The sequence below is a fragment of the Perca flavescens genome, chromosome 1, assembly GCF_004354835.1.
Source record: "Perca flavescens isolate YP-PL-M2 chromosome 1, PFLA_1.0, whole genome shotgun sequence".
Taxonomy (NCBI): Eukaryota; Metazoa; Chordata; class Actinopteri; order Perciformes; family Percidae; genus Perca; species Perca flavescens.
The window spans coordinates 36,385,946-36,405,737 of record NC_041331.1 but is presented as its reverse complement, the minus strand read 5'-3'; the positions used below and the strand labels follow the sequence as shown (position 1 = coordinate 36,405,737).

Genomic DNA, 19,792 nt, shown 5'->3' with positions numbered 1-19,792 from the left:
AATACCACACAACTTCCATTTCTTAAGAGTCATTTCCTGCCTCAGTGTGAGGAGGGGGTGCTATTTTTTTTCCAAAGCATCTGGAATTTTCACTATAGATTCATTCGTGTTAGGCCTACGGCACAAACAATTCATACATGGCCATACAATTGTTAGAGCCCATACAAATTATTAATGTTCTTTCCTTTTTGGCTTTGGTGCTCCAAATCTATTGGCTTGCCCTAATGTTTGTCAAGAGTGCTATGGCACTAATCAATTCAAAAAACATGCTGTAACTCTCACTGTGACTCTCATCCTTTACTAATTCCCTTCCCCAGAGTAAAAGCTCTAAGCGTTCAGCGGGTGAGATCTGCCCCCGATGATCCTGTGGTTCTGCAGTTCTGCATTATCCGAGCCAAGAGGATCTGGCACTTGCCAAACTTATTTAGTTGGCCAATAGCCAGGGAGGCTCAGCTGACCCCTTGCTGCTTTGACACCGCTTACAAGACCCATCTGACCAGGGCAGTTGATGTGCTTAGGCTTCTATCATCTACTTAGGCTTCTATCAGATCTGTCGCCAAGCAAGTTACGTGGCTTGAGCAATACCTCCCAAGGTGAATCCCAATGTTATTACAGTGGTGCATACTTTTTAAATGATGTTTTGGCAGGCTGTGATGGGTGATACAATATGTATGCAAGTGTGTATGTGACGCATAGCTGTTCCGCCAGACTGTGGCGGATGATAATGGTGCGTAAATGTGTGTAGGTGGGTCCATGTGCATCGACGTGCGTGTGCGTACTTGTACGCATATGTTGGCCAGCTCACATTCGCAAGAGAAGCAGCTTCTGGGTGTCTGGTCTGGTCTTAGCACCCAGGGGTCTTGTTTGGAGGTGATGAATTAAGCCGAGTCAGAGAGCGAGAGGGAGGGACAGGATCTGTCAGGGCCCTGTTAGCATCTTTGTCCAGTGGCAGACACTGGGAGTGGTTGGCTGACCCTTTACTCACGCTGGTCAGATGGAGAAATCCATCATGCTGACTAAAATGCCACCAGCTGATAACTGGCTAATTACAGTGCACCATGTTACATTATTTTCACTAACTTTGCCTTTACTTGAGAATTACAATGGGTTAACATTTAGAGGAAAACAAGCTTGTCTTTGTTATCGTCCCATCGTGTTTTGAGCAACACAAATATGGAATAAATGATTACATTAATTTAAAAAGAAGGAAAGACAGATACAAATTTGTAAAACCATCCCGCCTCAAAGCAACGAAAAAACCCCACTGATTCACTGAAATCATATTTTTAAAATTAGAACTCATTTTGTTAAATTGTGTAGCTGAGGAAGTTATATTGAGTGAAACTGGAATTGGCTTGCGTGGATCAAGTTCCTCTATCATCATGAGTACATGTGACCAGTAGTTCGGGAGTGCAAGGGTCTTTGGCCGATTTAAAAAAAAAAAAAAAAAAAAAAATAGAAATGTCAGTGTAAAGAAAAGGAAGATAATAATAATTAATTTATTATTTGGGGAAGGTGAATGGACCCCAGAAAAAATGACATTCTTATAACTTCTGTGGCTGCACTCTGCTTTAAATATGATTGCAAGATTATGACCGGGACGTTGCTGTTGACATTGTGATGTCAGCTTTGTGCAGGAGGGTAGGATATCATTTCAGCTACTCTAGAGCGAGTTCCTCTCTTAAGATAGGAGACACTTGGCTGACCTCCGCTGTCTCTCAAACCAGAATCCTAATCACAGGGAACAAATTGCTCGGTTGGATTCCCCTTTTGCTGTTAGTGCCAAGAATATAATGAAGAACAAGCCTAGCTAAGCTCGTGTTAATGGCAGCCTCTAATTGCTGAGCGTTTACTCCTCCTTCCATTTCACTTCATAGATATGGGGTCAGGATTTTTGCACTCTCTTTTTTTTCTTCTTTTTTTTAAATGAAAGAGTACTTAGAAAGACTTTTTAATTTAACATAGCTATGTGGAAGAAGGGGGGGAATAATAACAGCCTCTTCATTTGACTGACCTTCCAAGCAGAAAGCTTAAAAACTACTGCCTCATTTTGTGAAGCAGATTGGTTGGAGAGAGACAAATGGTGAAGTGCTTTTCCCACCTCGTCGTGGGGCCTCCAGGCCTTGAGAGCAACAGCGGAAGGAAAACTTACGAGGGATTCCCATTTCCTGCCTCTGCGCTTAACACAGTCGTGTGTGTGTGTGTGTGTGTGTGTGTGTGTGTGTGTGTGTGTGTGTGTGTGTGTGTGTGTGTGTGTGTGTGTGTGTGTGTGTGTGTGTGTGTGTGTGTGTGTGTGTGTGTGTGTGTGTGTGTGTGTGTGTGTGTGTGTGTGCGCTGAATGGTTGAGGAATTTAAGCAGCTGTCCTAAAACCTGTCTGTGCGTAAAGGGGCCCATTGATGGGCTCTGCATCACAGAAATGGCTGAAGACACAGATACACATCCCCTCTACCTTTTACTTCTTTGACTCTTATTTCTCTGCTGACTATACTTCACCATTCATTGCTGGGCCTCTTTCGCTGTAAACGGTGTTCTTTATTCTGCTGAACCTCCTGTCAATCGCTGCGGATAGAAACTCAATCAGCTAATGGCCTGACTGACATGTAAATGTAATGTAAATGCACTCGGGCTGCTTACGTTGGAAGCGTGTTGGTGGATGATCTTTGCCTTCATGAGTTCCACCGACATCACGGTTCATCATATCCATTACAGGTTTCATGCCCACTGGGAACATAGAGAAAAGCTTTGACGCCAGTAACCACCTCAAACGTTTCGATTCAAGCAGATGGGTGAATGTTTGTTTTGGCTTGACACCCAGCCACTTTCTCATTGGGGCAGGAGGTGGGGTTGCGAAGAGTTAATGGAGGGGGGGCAGTGAGTGAGGCTGCGGGAGCTACGGGTGTGCAATAAAGAATGGGGGAGAAAATAAAAGAGTGATGCAGCCAACTGCTTGTCAGCGCTGTCCACTTGAGATGATTAATGGCCACAGGCTGTGATGGACAGAGCCAGAGAGAGAGAGAGAGAGAGAGAGAGAGGCTTCTGTTCAGTGAAATCACCAATTGAGAAGGGAGGGGGTAACGGGAGGGTAAAGACAAGTGTTTTAGCGCCTTCTACTTCAGCCACAAAACCCCACACGTCGCAGTCACCAGTATGACACTCTAATGGGAAGTGTAGATTCAGCTTAAGAGGGACCACATGGTGTTCTATCTCTGCTTTAGAGTTATTTTAGGGGGAAATCCCTGCGTAGTATATACGGTCTGTTAATAGGAATAAAGTGGTAAGCTGGACTTATCTGTGCCATTAAGTTGCAATGGTCTTGATGGGGCTGGAGAAAGATGTACAGCATTAAATGGAAGGAGTAGGAGGGAAGCAAGGGGAGATAATGCTTATAATTAAGATGTCCCATTTAGCTGCAGCTCCACGGTTAAACCTACTGGCAGTGGCTCTGCTCTGTTCGTTCCCATGGATCTTCACTGTGACGGCCGATAATGTTATCAGGGGCTTTGTATCAAAATGCCATACATGGGATTCTGTCAATGTCAATATTTTAGTGTCATATTTGTCCTTTTAAATCTTATTTTTCTTTACTGTAAAACAAAATGACTGCACTTTTTAGTTCACTACAGACAATATTAGAAGGTCAGACAATTGATATTTAAATAAAAAACATAATTTCATCATCAAAAAACAAATTAAAATAGCTCTGCCAGTTTTTCCACATTTGAAGAAAATCCATTTTACGCCCTTGTTAAGCTGGATTTATTTTTTTGTTGTTGTGTGGAAAGAGTGGCCTCCCAGCAGGACATTAGAGGAACTTCCCTAACTGTAACCCTGAGACCAAGAGCTCTGTCCACACCAATTACACCATGAATGGGCTCTGGGGGATCCATGTATGCATTATATTACTCCCCCGGTCAGCCTGACACTGGCCCTCTTAACAGGCGGGCCCTCTGTACAAACACTACACTACAATAGGAACATTCTCTGGCTCTTTGATATTGCCTCATTTTCCTTTTAGTTAACACCCCACAACTTCTAGAAAGTGGCAGCACCTGGTTTGTTCAACAACAAAAACACTGGGTACAGCACATTTGTCCATTGTAGATAGTGTTGGATGGCGTGTGAAGTGATTTTCATTTGAGATCGCCCTTTTGAACTGCTACTTTGCTGGACAACTATTTCACAATGAATGTAATATGTTTTATTTGAAATTGGGTGATCAACTTCTTTCAACTAGATTGTATGTTCTGATTCCTTTAAACATGCATCTTCTCCAAATGGATGCACTTTTGTGACCCAAGAGGCATGTTTTACTTGGAATGCATCAATAAAATGTATTTAGGAAATGACATTTTGTCCTCTCCTGTCTTTTCTTTCTGTCTCCATCCCCTTCCTCCTCCTTTGCACCCACCCCATTTTCCTCCCCCTCTGTTTATTGTGCTACAGTTACAACCACTGAAACTTGATAACACCATGGGGGATAGGGGGGTAGGGGCGGAGGGCCGCACTGTGGCCTGCTCGGTGAGGCGGGGGGTTGGATTAAGGGGCCTCCTGTCCCACATGGGATGATTAATGATCTCCAAAAAGTGGGGGCCAACCTTTTTGATAGGGCAACGCTGACGGACAGCAGACAAGGGAGTGACCGTCGCGTGTCTGTTATGTGTGAAAAGGGAGAAAAGAGAGGATGAATGATTTAAAGGGCAGACAGGGAAACTGCAGTGGGAGACGAGGACAGACGGGGTGCCAGGGTGACAGAGGGGAGGTTAAGGGAGGCATCGCCCAGCATGTGTAGAAACGATGCCATGCTCTTTAATTTCCCTTTTTTGAAAGAACTTTGTCAGTGGGCTGACCAACCAGACAGACAGACAGATAATCAGGAAAACCTACTAAAAGACCAGCACTGGTAGCAAAGGGCCCCTACTCTCAGGAAAGGGTGGGGACTCAAATGATACACAAATTCCAACCACTGCTTTCTAATCATTCCACCAAGACAGACTCTTAAAAAAAAAAAAAAAAAAAAAAAAAGTCAGAACTATTCTTATTGGACACATCCTCCCCTGCATTTGTGATCAAAGATTTTGTGGCTACTGTGTTGATGTAGGCTATGTGAAGGCTGAGATTATCTTTGCCTTTGCTAAACTCCACCCGTTGGCTGGCAAATTACAGCCCAGCCTTTGGGGAGCGAGTACATCTATGGTGGTTTTGCTCTTCTCTTCCTTCAAAACAAAAGGAAATAGTAGTTTTCCTGACATTTTCTGCGTGGGGGTGCGATGGGAGACTTTAGATTAGAATCTTGACTTTTTATTTTTTTTTGTTTCTTACCAACCAAGACTACTCTTTGTGTCTCTTCCTCTCTCTGTCTCTTTATCCCAACCCCCAGTCAGCACCGCCTCCCTGTCATTTCCTCTGTCATTTAGCCAGACTGTTCCACAGCCCTGGATTGACACTGTGCTGTCCATCTTTAATTATGTACCATATTGTATGTGGATTTGAGTCTCTAAGCTGGGAGATTCTTAATCACCATGTTTATACCTACGCAAGCAAGGAAGAGGGCGAGTGCAGGCCTCAAGCAGATTCATGCTTCCCAGCAAGGTCATCGTTCAGGGTAAAAATAACACCGGCCCCTCAGATCCATACACCATGTTTTGGCTTCAGTGGATTACATTTGTAAATACCCTGCAAACCAAATGTGAGAATCAAATACTATAATATTTCAGCGTTATCACTGGGTTGACTGCTGTGGGGCCACACAGGCAAGTCGTCCCATGTTTTATTTCTCAGTGATCATTTTTATTTACTTTTTGCACCTAAATGCACCAATATCGGTCTTGTAGAGCCAGGATTATTGGTGCGTTCTTTTTGTCCACCGAAGTCGATTTACGAGTTGTTTTCCGGAGTTACGAACCGGAAGTTGCAAAAAGAACGCCACCGAGGTCGTATATACGACTCATCAAGTCGTCTGAACTCGGAGGACCCCGAGTTCACTTTCAAAGATGGCTACGTCGTGCATCACACGTAGTAAACATTGTGGTTTTCTACAATTTTAAGCACTTTTGTCTTTGTTGTAACCAAATGGAGAAGTCGTACACATAGCACTGTATACTGCTACCTAGAGGCATGTCGCTACACTCTTATTAGGAGTTAAATACCGCCTGATTAGTTATTTTGTAACTTGTGCAGCTGAAATTGGCTAGAGACGCTCGGTTGCTATATGAAAACAATGGCTTTAAGCCGAGTCTGGAGCAGAAAGCAGAGCAGTAGGCCCAACATTAATGTTAATCAAAACGTAATTTTCATGTATCAAACTGTGAAATATATGTGTGTAATATGTCAATAACTGGGTGAATAGAATCTTAAATGTTACTAAAAATGTTACAAAAATCCATCTTTTCTCCGACTCGTAGTATTGTGTGACAAACAGAACGCAACAACCCGCGGTTATTTGTTTTCCGACATGGATGTGACGTCACACTCGAGCTACTAGTCGCGATTATAAGACAAAAAGAACGCACCATATATCTTCTCTGACAGCCAAGTTGTATCAAAGCATGTCCTCCTGTGCTTGTTGGGGGGGCGGGGGTGCAGATGTATTATCAGGAGAGCTGCTAGTGCTCTGGCCAAGACTAGCTTCCCTTCTATTAGCAGCAGAGCTTCCTTGCCACTGTTGCCAGATTCGGTTTGAGTGTGCAGATATTTTGGCCTAAATATCAGTTGTTTAGGGTTGACGTCTTTCTATCTTTGGTTTTAGACGGACAAATTACTGGAAAGCTTTTACTGCCCTTACAATATACCGAGTTGTAATAATTAGTGTCTTGTCTGTATTTCTAAAAAGTAAAAACGCGATGGTATTGCAATGCCAAAACAGTTAAATGTGGCTGAAACTGAATCAGCCAGCATTCTTTTCCACAAATGAATGAATGAATTTTTGATAAACTTTCTAAAAGGCATCATTTAAAAACAGCCTAATGATATAACAATAATATGACTGACATAGCCTAGATTTAGATTAGCCAGGACAAAACATTTTTATGAATCAAGAAAACCATATTATTATTATTATTATTATTATTATTATTATTATTATTATTATTATTTAGCCACATTAAGATCCATTTTAGGCACTCTTTTCCTTTACATCATTTGTAAGTCCCATTGTACCTTTCATGTGAAATATTTAACTTTTTTCCTCTCAAAATATTTTTCTTTAAGTTGTTCCCACATGAAGCTCCCCTGTGATCAAACAGATTTCTCAAACTTCGGCTATCTCTACATATCTGCGTGTCTTGCTTCTCCATCTGTGTCCTGTGTGTGCTCTTAAAGCAATGTTTCCTGGCCTCCACACCCCTGTGATGGATGGTATGAAACACATTACAGCCCCCAGAGGAGCCCTACACCGGCACAATAGCCCTGAGCTCACTTCCAGTGTAGCTCTGCAACAGTGTTGCTTGAGCCACACAGTAACAAAGATCTAAGTGCAAAGGGGCCTAATGGAAAACAAGACGCTTAAATTGAGGCAAGAAATGGACATTAAACACAGAGTTGCCAAATGTTATTTCCTCTTTGTTGATGACATTTTAGTTAATGTGGTTTGTTGTTTGGGATACACGATTAGATAAAGGTAATCGTCCGTTAACAAGTTATGATAGATGAGATTTCATCTTCTGCAACCAGGCCTAAACATGTTTTTTTCATGCTGTAATATACAGTATGCCATGATCTCTTTCTTGGCATTTCATACTGTTGCGTAACTTAGGCAACATCCACATTACTACGTTTTTGTTTTAAAACGCAAATCTTATGCTACAATTACACCTTGTGTCCCCTGCTTCGGCATTTCCCAGCCCCTAAACGGAGACTTTTGGAACCATTTTAATTTGAAAACTGCTGGGTTGCATTTTGGTCTGGATGGGCAGAAACTGAGACTTTTGGAAACGATGCAACGACACCCGCGTTCGTTCCCTCATTGGGTCTTATCACTCCCAAAGTGTCCTTGCCTGGTTAGTCACACCCTCTATCACGTGACCTTTTTCTGGAAGAAAACAAATGACCTTAGCCTTGAAATTCTGCATTTTATAATGCTACTACTGCCTATTAGCTATTGTTCAAGCGATTTGCGACAATTCCTGTGTCCAGTGAAGTTATCGGCCTTCCCTACACTCACATGCCCAGTGTATGTGAATGGTCTATGATATACATTTTCAGGCAGAGATTAGTTCTGAAACTGTGCTAAAACGTTCGCACAGTTGGAGATATTTTTCGTTTTAAAACACAGTTTTCAAAGCCTCAGCGTCCTCAAAAAGGATTAACGCTTTTAGATGTTTAAGGCCCGTTACATGTTTAAATGTAGTAATTAGCAGTTTTCCTTTTTCACTAACGAGGGGTTTTATACAGGTTTTTTTTTTTATACAGAGTATTGTTAAATTGTAATTAAGAAACAAATGCATATTCTGCAATTCACCTCATTTTAAATCACTCTGCGTTAAGCACATCAGCTAAATCCTTGAAAGGTAAATGTATGACCCCCATGTCAAGGATTCCAAAAGCCAAAAGTAATTAGCATTGATGGGAGTTGAAATTTCCAAGATTAGTGCACAACCCCCCGCAATCTCTTTGCCTGTTTCAACATATCCCTTGTTCTCCTCGGCTTATAGCAGCTGATGTCTCCCGTATTGATCAGTGATGCTGGGCCCCAAATGGGACTCGTCAGCTGATGGCTTTATCTGTCTATCCGGGTGTCCATTGATTCAAACAGTTAGCAGTGTTATAAAGCTTGCTAGAAGGGAGAGGGACACCGTCAATGTTGCACCTGCCAGTGAAGACGTCACTGGCACTTACCACAGATGACTTCATTGTCAATGAAGAGATAGTGTTGTTTCTATTTTTTCTTTTCTGTACTTGTACAGTATATCTTCCACAGCCTCTCTTCCTTACATTGTTTATCTTATACATGGTCTATTAACCATTTTTCTTTTTATTCATTCTAAATATTATTTTTATTGCCCTCGTTGTCTGTTTCTAAGAGCTCTGATTTGTTTTACCCGAGTTTCACGCTACTCAAGTGGAAAAAGTTGAGCATAACTGCTGCAGCTTTATCACAAGAGCCTACCGTTGATGCCGTAGCCCCTCCCTCTATTGTGCGTACAACATACCGTTTTCATCTTGCTGTGACATACATTCTTGACATTTCTGCAAAGATCAGATATGTCTGTATACAAGGCCACTCTATTGGGTTGCTTTTCTCTCACTTAGATGTAAATATAGAGAGGAGGTCATATCTGACCAAGCTGTTAAGTTTTAAATTGTGATATGAAAAGGCATTAGCTAATATATCCTAGTACATGTTCTCAATAAGGGTTCAATATTTAGTGTTTGATATCTGATGCATCAAATTGTAAAACTGTATGGAAATCCTTAAGCATGTATTCACAGCAAACTGATTTAGGCACTCAATGTTAATAATTTAGTTGACCGTATATCTTTTAGTGTTTTCATTCTTTTTAGCAACCGAGTAGTTTAACTTGTGGATAGAGAACAACTTGTATTGACCCTTTCCTAACTGACTCTAACTCACAATACAGGCCCGTATCGTCCGTGTTTAATTATAACCACTGCATTGTCAACATTGTACCCCCCTACAACTGTAAATGTCCTAGGTGTCATATGCTGCTCACCCTTGTTCCTAATGCTTGCTCATACATTTTATTTTGCCAAAATATTTTTAATCCAGTCATAATTACAGCTTGGGTCATTAAAGCCAGTTCAAAGGTAGGTTCAAACCGATGGAGGGATGAGATAATAAAGGATGCATTTAAACACTTAAACCTTTTTTGAGTACTGATCAAATTATGTCTATCCATTTTGTTAACTTTACACACTATTTAAGACACATTTTTTACAAAGCGGTTTCAGAAAGTTTTGGAAAAAAATTGGATCTTTAATCCGTACTAGTGATGCAAAATTTTCAACAAAAACAAGCCTTACCAGACGACGACAACAACTTGAATTTGTATAGCGCTTTTCATAGACTCAAAGTCGCAACGAGAGCAGAGAAACGTTGACAATGCATGTCTCATGACGAGCAATGCAACAGGTTTATGTGGATTCTGTAGTTTAAGTGGAGGCATACTATTATCTGATTCATTAATCATAAAGTAAGTGACCTCGCAGTAACACACAAAGCATTGGCCTCTGGCTAGTACATTGCAAATGTATCAGTCACCTGCACGATGTCACTGGTCAACTAGATGTTAATGACAGACAAACATTGCCAGATAGTGGTTGGTTGACTTCAAATATGTCTTCCTGGGTGGAGTAACTACACTATGACAAGGAGAAACAGCCTGGAGCACTAATGGATGGATACATCAACATATAGTAGATACAGGCTAAGTCAATAATTATTTCCTTTTTGTTAAGCACAAAACAGAGCACAAGGGGGTCAATTTCTCCTGTTCAACTATCAAATGTCTAACCATTTCTTTAATTCTATCTCCACCTTTTCTATGAAATTGCAACATGTTATGGCCTGAAACTTGTAGTACTTGCATTATTATTATTATTATTATTATTATTATTATTATTATTATTATTATTTATTTGTTGAGTATTTCCTCTACTAGCCTCAGCTTTCTGTGAAATCCACAATGTATAACTCCTCTGCCAAGGAGGTTATGTATTCTGTTTGGGTTTGTTTGTCTGCAAGCAGGATTACAGATAAACTACTGGCCCGGTTTGCATGAAACTTTGTGTAACAACAAGGGCATTTGTGCTGCATTCATGTGGTATTGGAATGAAAAAAAAAAAAAAAATCAGTTTCTGATCATATTTCGTGGCTCACTTGATCCGTCCAAGTCGTTTCCACACTACGACTCAAAGCTCATGAACACACCAAAGTCAGAAGCACGACTTCCCAACTTGGGAAATGGGAACATCCGAGGAGCACGTGAATGCACCATTGGGGGTCTGTGCTCTCCAAAGTTCCCTTCTAAATTATTTCTCTTGGTGTATTCCTGTAAAGTGACCCATTTTATATATATATATATATATATATATATATATATATATATATATATATATATATATATATATATATATATATATATAAACATACACCTGTCAGATGTCCTCTCTATTTCTGAGAACGTTCAGAAAGACCAGTCACCCTGAATAACCACGCAGCATAAGAGACATCAACCATCCATCCGTCCATTCATCCATCTCTCTGTCAGCTCCATATCAGCTGGGCTTGATTGGGGTCCAGTAAGTCAGTTGATCTGCTGGGTCCCTAGGGATTGAGGGGACTTGGATTACAGTTGGAGAGGCCATCTCACTTTTCGAGACCCATCTTCATGACCCATGGATAAGGTGTCATGTTTCTTCCTCTTTTTCTTTCGCTCCCTTTCTGTCCCGTCTCTATAATTCAGTTCAAAGATGCATTACTGTCGGAAGATTAAGGCTGGACAAAATAGTTAACAGTACTTTTTCCATCATACGAACTGTATCAGGCTTGTCGGTGCCGAGATTTACAGACAAATTGTACTTGGAAAAACATCTAATCGTGTAATTCAAGTTCTAATGGTGTCATTATTTGTAGTCTGACAGCCTCCCCAGTGTGTGAACAGCACCCTGTGAGATTTACAGCTCCTGGCTGTTGTTTGGAGCCTCGCCAGTTTTGTGATGTTTTACACCACAGGCTGAAGCCGTTGACAGTGTACAGAAGACAGCTCTTTTAATATACTGGCTGCCTGCTCACTGTAATCATTCCTACTTAGAAGCTACTCTCACTGTTTGTTGAGTAAATATAGCTACAAGTGACTTATCTATCATTGAATGTTTGCTTTTATTCCCCCTAGTATTTGTTCTTTTTATTAAGATGGAATGAAAACTGGGAGGAAGGGACAATAAAAAAGGTTCTAGTGGTATTTGATCTTAATAAAATATCAAGCTGAATCTGAAATTTGTCTATTGCATTTGTCAGACTGTCACGTCCCCTTCTATGGAACCGGGGACAATGACACCGCAATCAAAATGAGTGACCGAGTCAGTCCCTACGCATACAAGCGTACAAGGTCTTTGCCACCTTGCGTTGCGCGTCACACAAACCTAGTACAGATTGTAGTAAAGGTGGCGCTACAAAGTAGGAAATCATTTTTTTTCTAATCAATAAAGTTACACGTGAAATGTGCTCATGTGAAAAAGCACTTTATGTTCTTGAGCTGATCTGACATATGTACAGTTGCTTTGTCACTTCTTTGCCCAGATGAAGAATACACAGTACTTTGCCTTCTGTTCTTCTTACATGTGTTATTGTACTGTTGTTGGTATAGTCCCATCATGGCATGGCTTGATAATGTTGTAGCACAATGTCTTTATGTCTCTGTAGATGGATACTTGTGGCTTCACTGGACATAATCTTATTTATTCTTTAGGATGTCTTTTGTTTTTCGAGTTTAAACACACAGGCCAAGGGAACAACTCTGTTTTTCTTTGCTCTTTGTGTTTATTATCTAAGTACAGTTGGCAGAAGATGAGCCACTATTTCTTTCTCTTTCTTGTCTTGCCTCTCTCCTTTGTCTGTCTCTCTCTGCCTTTCTGCCTCTGTCAATTTAGAATAATTGCACTTTATTGACAAGACAGGAATGAAACCTATGCAGCTAACTGTATAGAGAATATCGACCCACATTTCTTTATCATAGACTTTTTTTTTTTTTTTTTTTTTTTTTTTTTACGACTGTCATTTCTATCTCTCTGTCTACGTCTCTATCAGCTTTGGCTATGGCTTCATGCTTAGAATAGCGATGTATCTATACAGCGTAATGTTATATTTAACTTTCCTTATGTGGAGGGTACATATCTTAACACTTGATATGAATTGGTCCGACATGCGAGTGGTGGCTCTGCCTGGACTAAAGATAGCAAATTCCATACACTCAAGGCTTTTTTACCTTTTATGTCCCTGGCCATGCATTTAAAATAAAACAAACATGCCCCAGCATAGCAGCGTCCTGACAATATGCTGCCCCGACGTACGTACGTATAAACTAAACAGCCAGGGGCTGCCTGACATAAAGTAAACACTTGGCATGTGGAGCCCAGACACTTGTCTCTACTGTCAGTGTCTCTCTGTCCCGTGTTATTGAAGAGTTTGGGCTGTTCTTCTGTATTGACAGAATCCATAAATTGAAAGTGTGGGTGAAAAGCACAAATTGCAGCGCTTCAGGCCATTTGAAATATCAGCAGTAATACTCACGGGTGCAAATTTTTGCCTTTTTAAAATAATATATTGTCTTCTTTGTTTTAGTCCAGAAAGTGTATATACTGCTTTAGCATTAGAGTTTCTTACTTAACAGTCGATCCAATATAAGTGAAATGGATGTATTTTAAATTGAACTAAAGAAGTGCAGAGAGTGAGCTGTAGCCCTGGCTCGGTCTTATCTGCTGTGTAGATATGGTGGTTGAAGTAGGGAGGAGGAAGGTGTGGGTGGGGCGTGGGTGCTCTGAAAGGACTCAGACACTGCCATGAGGCCAGGGGCTGTTTGTGTTTGCGGACACCTACCTAGCAGTAATCCAGTCTTTCTCCAGCTGGCTCGTTACTACACCTCCCCCTATCTTTTTCCCTTCAATCCATCCTTCCTTCCTTCCTTCCTTCCCTCCTAAAGGCAGAAGAAATGTCTCCCTCTTTATGCCTTCTTTTTTCTGTTTTTCACAGTTTTATTTTTTTATTTTTTTTTTTATATATATATATATATATATATATATATATATATATATATATATATATATAAAAAACGTCTACATTTGTGTATGTCCTTGGAGTGTAGTTTTTATGCAAGTCGTTCTAGGTTTCTACCACACTTTTGTGTTTCTTTTTTATGTTCTGTGAAACAAATAAAACGGAATAATCTTTAAATTGATCCACAGAATCAAAGAAACTAAAGCAGAGTTTCCTTGTCTCCCTCTCCTTTTCCTTTTCCACTCTGAGATCATCTGTAGTTGTTAGGGAAACCTCACACCAGCCAATGATCATTCAGTAAAAAAAATTCATTTCCTGTGTATGTTGTCCGCTAGAAGGCTGTCGCTCTGTCACTTAATTATTTAAAAAATGCCCAGCGTGTGAAGTCAGCGATATGTAATTTACCACCACTGGCGCCAGGGGCACCCAATTGATTTATTATAGAGGACCTTTAATGTGAACAGCTGTTTCCTACTAAAAATAGGTCAGGGGTCAGATAAAATGACCTTGTTGCTTTTTTCTCGTCCTCACATTGAGATAGAAAGCTGGATGTGGGGTGGGAAATGTTCATGTTTGATTCAGATGGACAATCTGTATCTGTCTGTATCTGTCCACAGTCTGTTTGCTTTTGCTCAGTGGTCCAGTATAAGTGATTGTTAAAAATTGTGTATGGTCTGATCAATTTCCAGCCTCTGAAATGATGGCTAAAAGGCTTTTGACTTGATTACACATTTGACTGTATAATTGAGTTTGCATGAACGTGTTTTAATATCATTGTGTTGTGTTATGTTGTGTTGTGTTATTTGTGTAAATGCTGTAAATGATTTCTACTCTGCTGGGAAATCATCACACTCCTCATCAATTATCACCCCTCTCTGCAAACTTGCATAATGAAGTTAAAAAATCCAAATGTCTTCCTGCCTGGACACTTCATTGAATTTTAACAAACAAGTCAGATGTGTTGTAAAGGGCAGCTTTTATCAGCGTAGAATCTTAGCCAAAGTTATCCATGCTTCTGTCACCTCTCGGCTTGATTACTATAATTCCCTGTATTTTTGGGCCGACCCATTCCACCCTTTCTCGACGCCAAATGGTTCAAAAAGCAGCTGTTGGACTTTTAGCTTGAACAAAGAAAAGACAACCCATCACTCCTGCTGTGGCACATGTTCGTTGGCTACCAGTGAAATATAGAATTGATTTTAAAATCTTACTATTTGTTTTTAAAGCCTTAAATAGATTGGCTCCATATTCTGCCCCCAGGTCATTAAAGTCATCCTCACAATGACTCCTCTCGTGCCTTAAAAACCGAAGGTGAACCTTTTTTCTGTTGCTGCTCCCAGGCTCCATTGAAAATGTTAAATCAAATTTGAAGACGTACCTTTTTTCACTTGCTTTTAGTTCAGTCTAAGGCTGTACCATGGTTTCTGTCAAGTCCCCTCCTGACTTATTTCTAATGCCCTCTTACCGTTTTTAAGTCTACTGTTAATTTTATTCCTTCTCTCCTAACTTCCTATGTCATTACTTTTGTTTTGCACCTTCTATTTCTTTAGTGTTGTTTAACTGTGTTGAGGCAGATCCTTCTTCCATCTGTCTAGACTGTAAAGCACTTTCGGTCATCTTATGCTGTGCTATATTAATAAAGATGACTTGATTTGACTTAAAATGCATGACATTTATGAAAAATAAAGATATTGATTATCTACACAACATATCAACTATATCAATACCTAATATCAAACTCTCTTCAATAGGAATTTTCCCTGAAAGGTCTGTATTTGTTAAACCTTTCTTTCTTATCTGTCTGACTCTATCTATATTATCCCTCATCATTTGAAGTCTAGCCGTTTGAAGACAAGCGGTGTGGCTCTTGTGTTCACTGTGGAAGTCGGAGGAAGGACTTAGGGAGTGGTTCAGGGGCCCTCAGCCGCAGCACTTCCCACCAGAGCGACCTCTGACCCCTGGTGCCATTAATCACTAGCCTTCTGATGGCCCTGTCCCTGGGGGAAAATCAGTCCGGGGCAAAGGATGATGGGAGGTGAAGCCTGCAGCCAATTACAGATTGGATCAGAGCAGCCGAGTGGACAAATCAGGGCTTTACAGAGAGATAAAAATACCAAATAGTTGCCTACTTAAGGCCTGCATAGCCTAATGACATGAAGTGGTTTCGTAACATTGCTGCTCATGGTGTCTCCAGTCTTGTCTAAAGAAAAATTAACAATAAGGTTGAAATGGGAACAATTATAACAGTGGAATGGAGTGCGTATTAAAGGGACTGTGAGGCAGAGGTGTTGTGCTGCTGCGATCAAAAGAAATGTTTTGGACTGGTCTAATTAAGCCTGTTAGAGCTAAATGTCTCCAGGGTTGGAAACGGAGCAGATGTTGGACACCAAAGGCAGGCTCTCAAATTGGGGAACTCTCTGGCTAACTGCCCAAGTGTTATTAATGTGATTTTTGGTCAATTACGGTATTATCAAAGGTGCTTTCCCAGCGCTTTAATGTGCTCAGGCCATGTTGAAATGTGAAACCTGGCTGAAGTCGAGTGTTGACTAATTAATGCTTTTTTAGGTTTCAAAACTACCTCTGGAACACTTACGATATATAGATAACTATTTGGTTTAATCTAATAAAACGCACACAGACTTTGTGTGGTCATGTGCTCTAAATGTAATATCTTTTAAATGCGTTGAATCTGAACTTATTTGACAGCAGACACTGATTAAGGGGTTAATAAAAGCATAGGCGTGAATTAAAGCCTAACTAACTGCTGGCCTGTCACTATGGGGCCAGTGCTGTTGTGTCTCGTTTGTTGTGTTCTCATTGTTCATGTCCGGGCCAGTATGAAAACATGGCTTCCTGCTGATCTGCAGTTTAATTCACACATCAATAACCCCTGGCTGATCTCTGACCCCTCCTAGTTGTACTAATTGTTTGATGCAGGATTGATGTCCAACGCTGCATTAAATAACTGACGAGGCGCTGGCAACAAAGCATTCCTTTGATCCGCTGCATGTTCTGGAAATGTGGTTACTGCCCAGAGACGTAGTGGAAGGTCTGCCATCTGCATTATGAGCAGTATTCGCACATTAACTCAGGACTATGTCCGAGGAATTAGTTCCTGACATAGTCCGGAGTTTCCCTTTCACACATGTAGCACACAACAGGAGATTGTCAGATGCATTCTCACTTACTGAAACTATTCTGTTTGCTTTAGACGAGGGGTGGCGCCTGGGTAGAGCGTGCAGCACACAGGACAATACACGTATTATAGAGCCATTCATAATTTGGTCAACAACTGATTCTCTTGCATAATATGTCTGACAATTTCGGTCATGTAAATCATCCTCCTTCTTCACCCTCGGATGTTTTTTTAAGTCCGGTTTTGTGCAAGCGGCATAAAACGTCACCAATACGCCCACTCGATTGCTGTAATTTTTCCACACATTTGGCGCAATCAGCGATTACACAGAGTTTGTACTAAGGAGCTGGCTGAGTAAAGACCGTTTGACGTCCGATCCGACTGATAGGGACATTTGCGTTCTCACATACAGCTCTGCCGGGTAATGTCTAAATAATTTCAGGTTTGCAGTGCCTGTGTGAAAGCGGCTTAAGTTTACTATGCCACCTCAAAATAAAGTTTACCTTTTTTTTTCAGTCTGATAGGAATTTGATAACCAAATTTGCGATCTACTGGAGAGCAGGACCTTTTTTTGAATGTATTGTATAGTTGACTATTATACTATTACATTGCTGGCTTTAATTTATATACTACTGTATACATTTTTAACTTGGTTGCAACTGATTTTGTGAAGGTACATTGTGTAAAGGAAACTATGCAATTAAAAAATAGCTACCACCTACTGTTAAAAGTTTTAAAAAAACAACTAATATTTGTTTAGAAGAATTATGGCTAATTCACTTATTGGATAGCTAAATAAGAATACAGACTGGACATTTAACAAAGACAATAAATACTGAACATGTTTTCCTCTTCTCTGGCTCTGTGCATAGCTAATCCAAATGATCTGTAAAGCAAGCAGGCCTACTGGCAAAGGGCCTGTTGTTTTGCTTTGCTTACTGTTAATTGGATCTGCAGATAAGATGGCTATTTTCCCAGAACAGCGCTTTCACAACATTAACCCACATACAGTATACTGTGGTGCGCTGGTTAAATTGATTTTACAGGGTGAGAGGAGGTCTTATGAGTATGTTTCGAAGTATGTGTAGTTTCTTTTTTAAATAACCTAATATTATCTAATGCAATCTATATCAAATATTAATTTACGTAAATGGAGGTGGACATAATTAACTTGACAAAGGAAGGGGGGTTATTAGATTACATTAGATTTTACATGTGTACCTAATGAACCGGTTCCACTGTACATATTATATTTCCACATGTATCTCTGCTCTCTGTGTTGTGCTGGCTGCCTGTAGTTACTTCCTGGTCTGTGTTTGAATGTATATAGACCTTAGCAATGGGTTCCTATTTTCTTTAGCCTGCAATCCTGAAAAACCCACTCACGTCCAATAGTTGCAGCGTTAACATGCAGAATAAGGAAACCATGCCAAATAATGATCGTTCAATATTGCAGCCTCATCGGCTTTCCCAACCCCCGTGTACAGAACCGCTGCTCCATAATGAAAAGTATTTAACCGGTTATAAATCTCTCACCACACCCAATCACAGGTCTTGTCTTTGTCTTCTAGAAAGCTGCTGTATTTAAGAGTGACTTTAGGTGAGCACAACAATAGAGAAAGCTTTAGCTGCACCTTCAACCTTACAACCAATAGTAAGTATTGCACGTACCAGGTCAGAGCCATAGTGTGCTGACAGTGCTGCCACACCTTCCTGATCTGCACACTTATGTGTTCACCTAGGCCCCTTGCACATGGCTTAAAGACATGTTGCTAACTTAAGAAAATTAATCAGGGCTAATCTTCATGTCCTAATCACATTGCTATTTTACAAAGTCATTAATGAGTTGGATTCTAAGTTAAGAGCAGCCTGTGGAGGGGCTGAAGGATTGGCTGGCATTAGCTGTGAGGGCAAATCTGTACGACTGGGCCCGGCAGCACTAACATGAACAGCAGAGGGGTGTGGATTTACTCAGTACAATCCTCTAAATGAGCTGTATTATACTGACCTATCCAGAAGCCCCCCACCCACCACTGCCCAAAGATTAGCAAGTCGTCACAATCCTCAGTCCCCTCCTCCCGCTTCATGTTTACACTGTTGCACATTGCACTTTTTGATTCTGTTGCATACTGCGAACCACCCCCTCCTTCCTCCTTGCCCCCCCCACCACCACCACCACCACCTCCCTACACGCTCCTTGCAAGCCTCACTGCAGATAATCTGTTGACAAGATTAATGCATCTGTATCAAAAGTCTAGGGCCGCTTTACTTTGTGTTGTTTGCAATCCCCTTTTCCGGGTCAAGACAGATTGCCTTAACTGGGCTAATATGTTTTCATGGCAGATTGAACAGGTGTGCCGGCAACATGCCTGGCACCCTTGTCTTGCCAGCATCCTGACAGCACTTAGATCAGTATCTAGAGGTTCTAAAATGATTCTCGGTGTTTCAGCATTGATTGGTGCATGAATGAATGTATAATTTAGAATTAATCCAGCTTTGGGGTGCCTGGGTAGCTCACCTGGTTGAGTGTGGTGCACCCCATGTACAAAGGCTCAGTCCTTAACGCAGCGGCCGCAGTTTCGATTCCGACCTTCGGCCCTTTGCTGCATGTCATTCCCCCTCTCTCTCCCTCTCTCTTTGTTGTCTTAAACTGTCCTGTCAAATGAAGGCCTAAAAATGCCCAAAAATAATCATTTTCACTGTAGCAGCTTTAAATGTATTTTCTGTTAAGTGCCAAAATGTGTCAGCAGATACGCGCACACAAGACAAATTGTCAGCATTATGGGTTCCATTCCCGTTGGGATCGTCAGTTTAAAAATGCATGCGCGTTTGATACACAAATGCACTTTGAAGTACATTCATCCACCATAAAGCATTCATTGTGCGCCACTAAGCTTTTCCGATTCAGATGTATGATTTATACTGT

The 19,792-nt window shown here is 40.9% G+C and overlaps 1 protein-coding gene across 2 annotated transcripts in view; it reads left to right on the top strand.

Moving 5' to 3' along the window:
* LOC114560371 (AT-rich interactive domain-containing protein 3B) overlaps positions 1–19,792 on the top strand; it is a 59,456-nt gene that overhangs the window by 31,003 nt on the left and 8,661 nt on the right. The window lies entirely within an intron of this gene.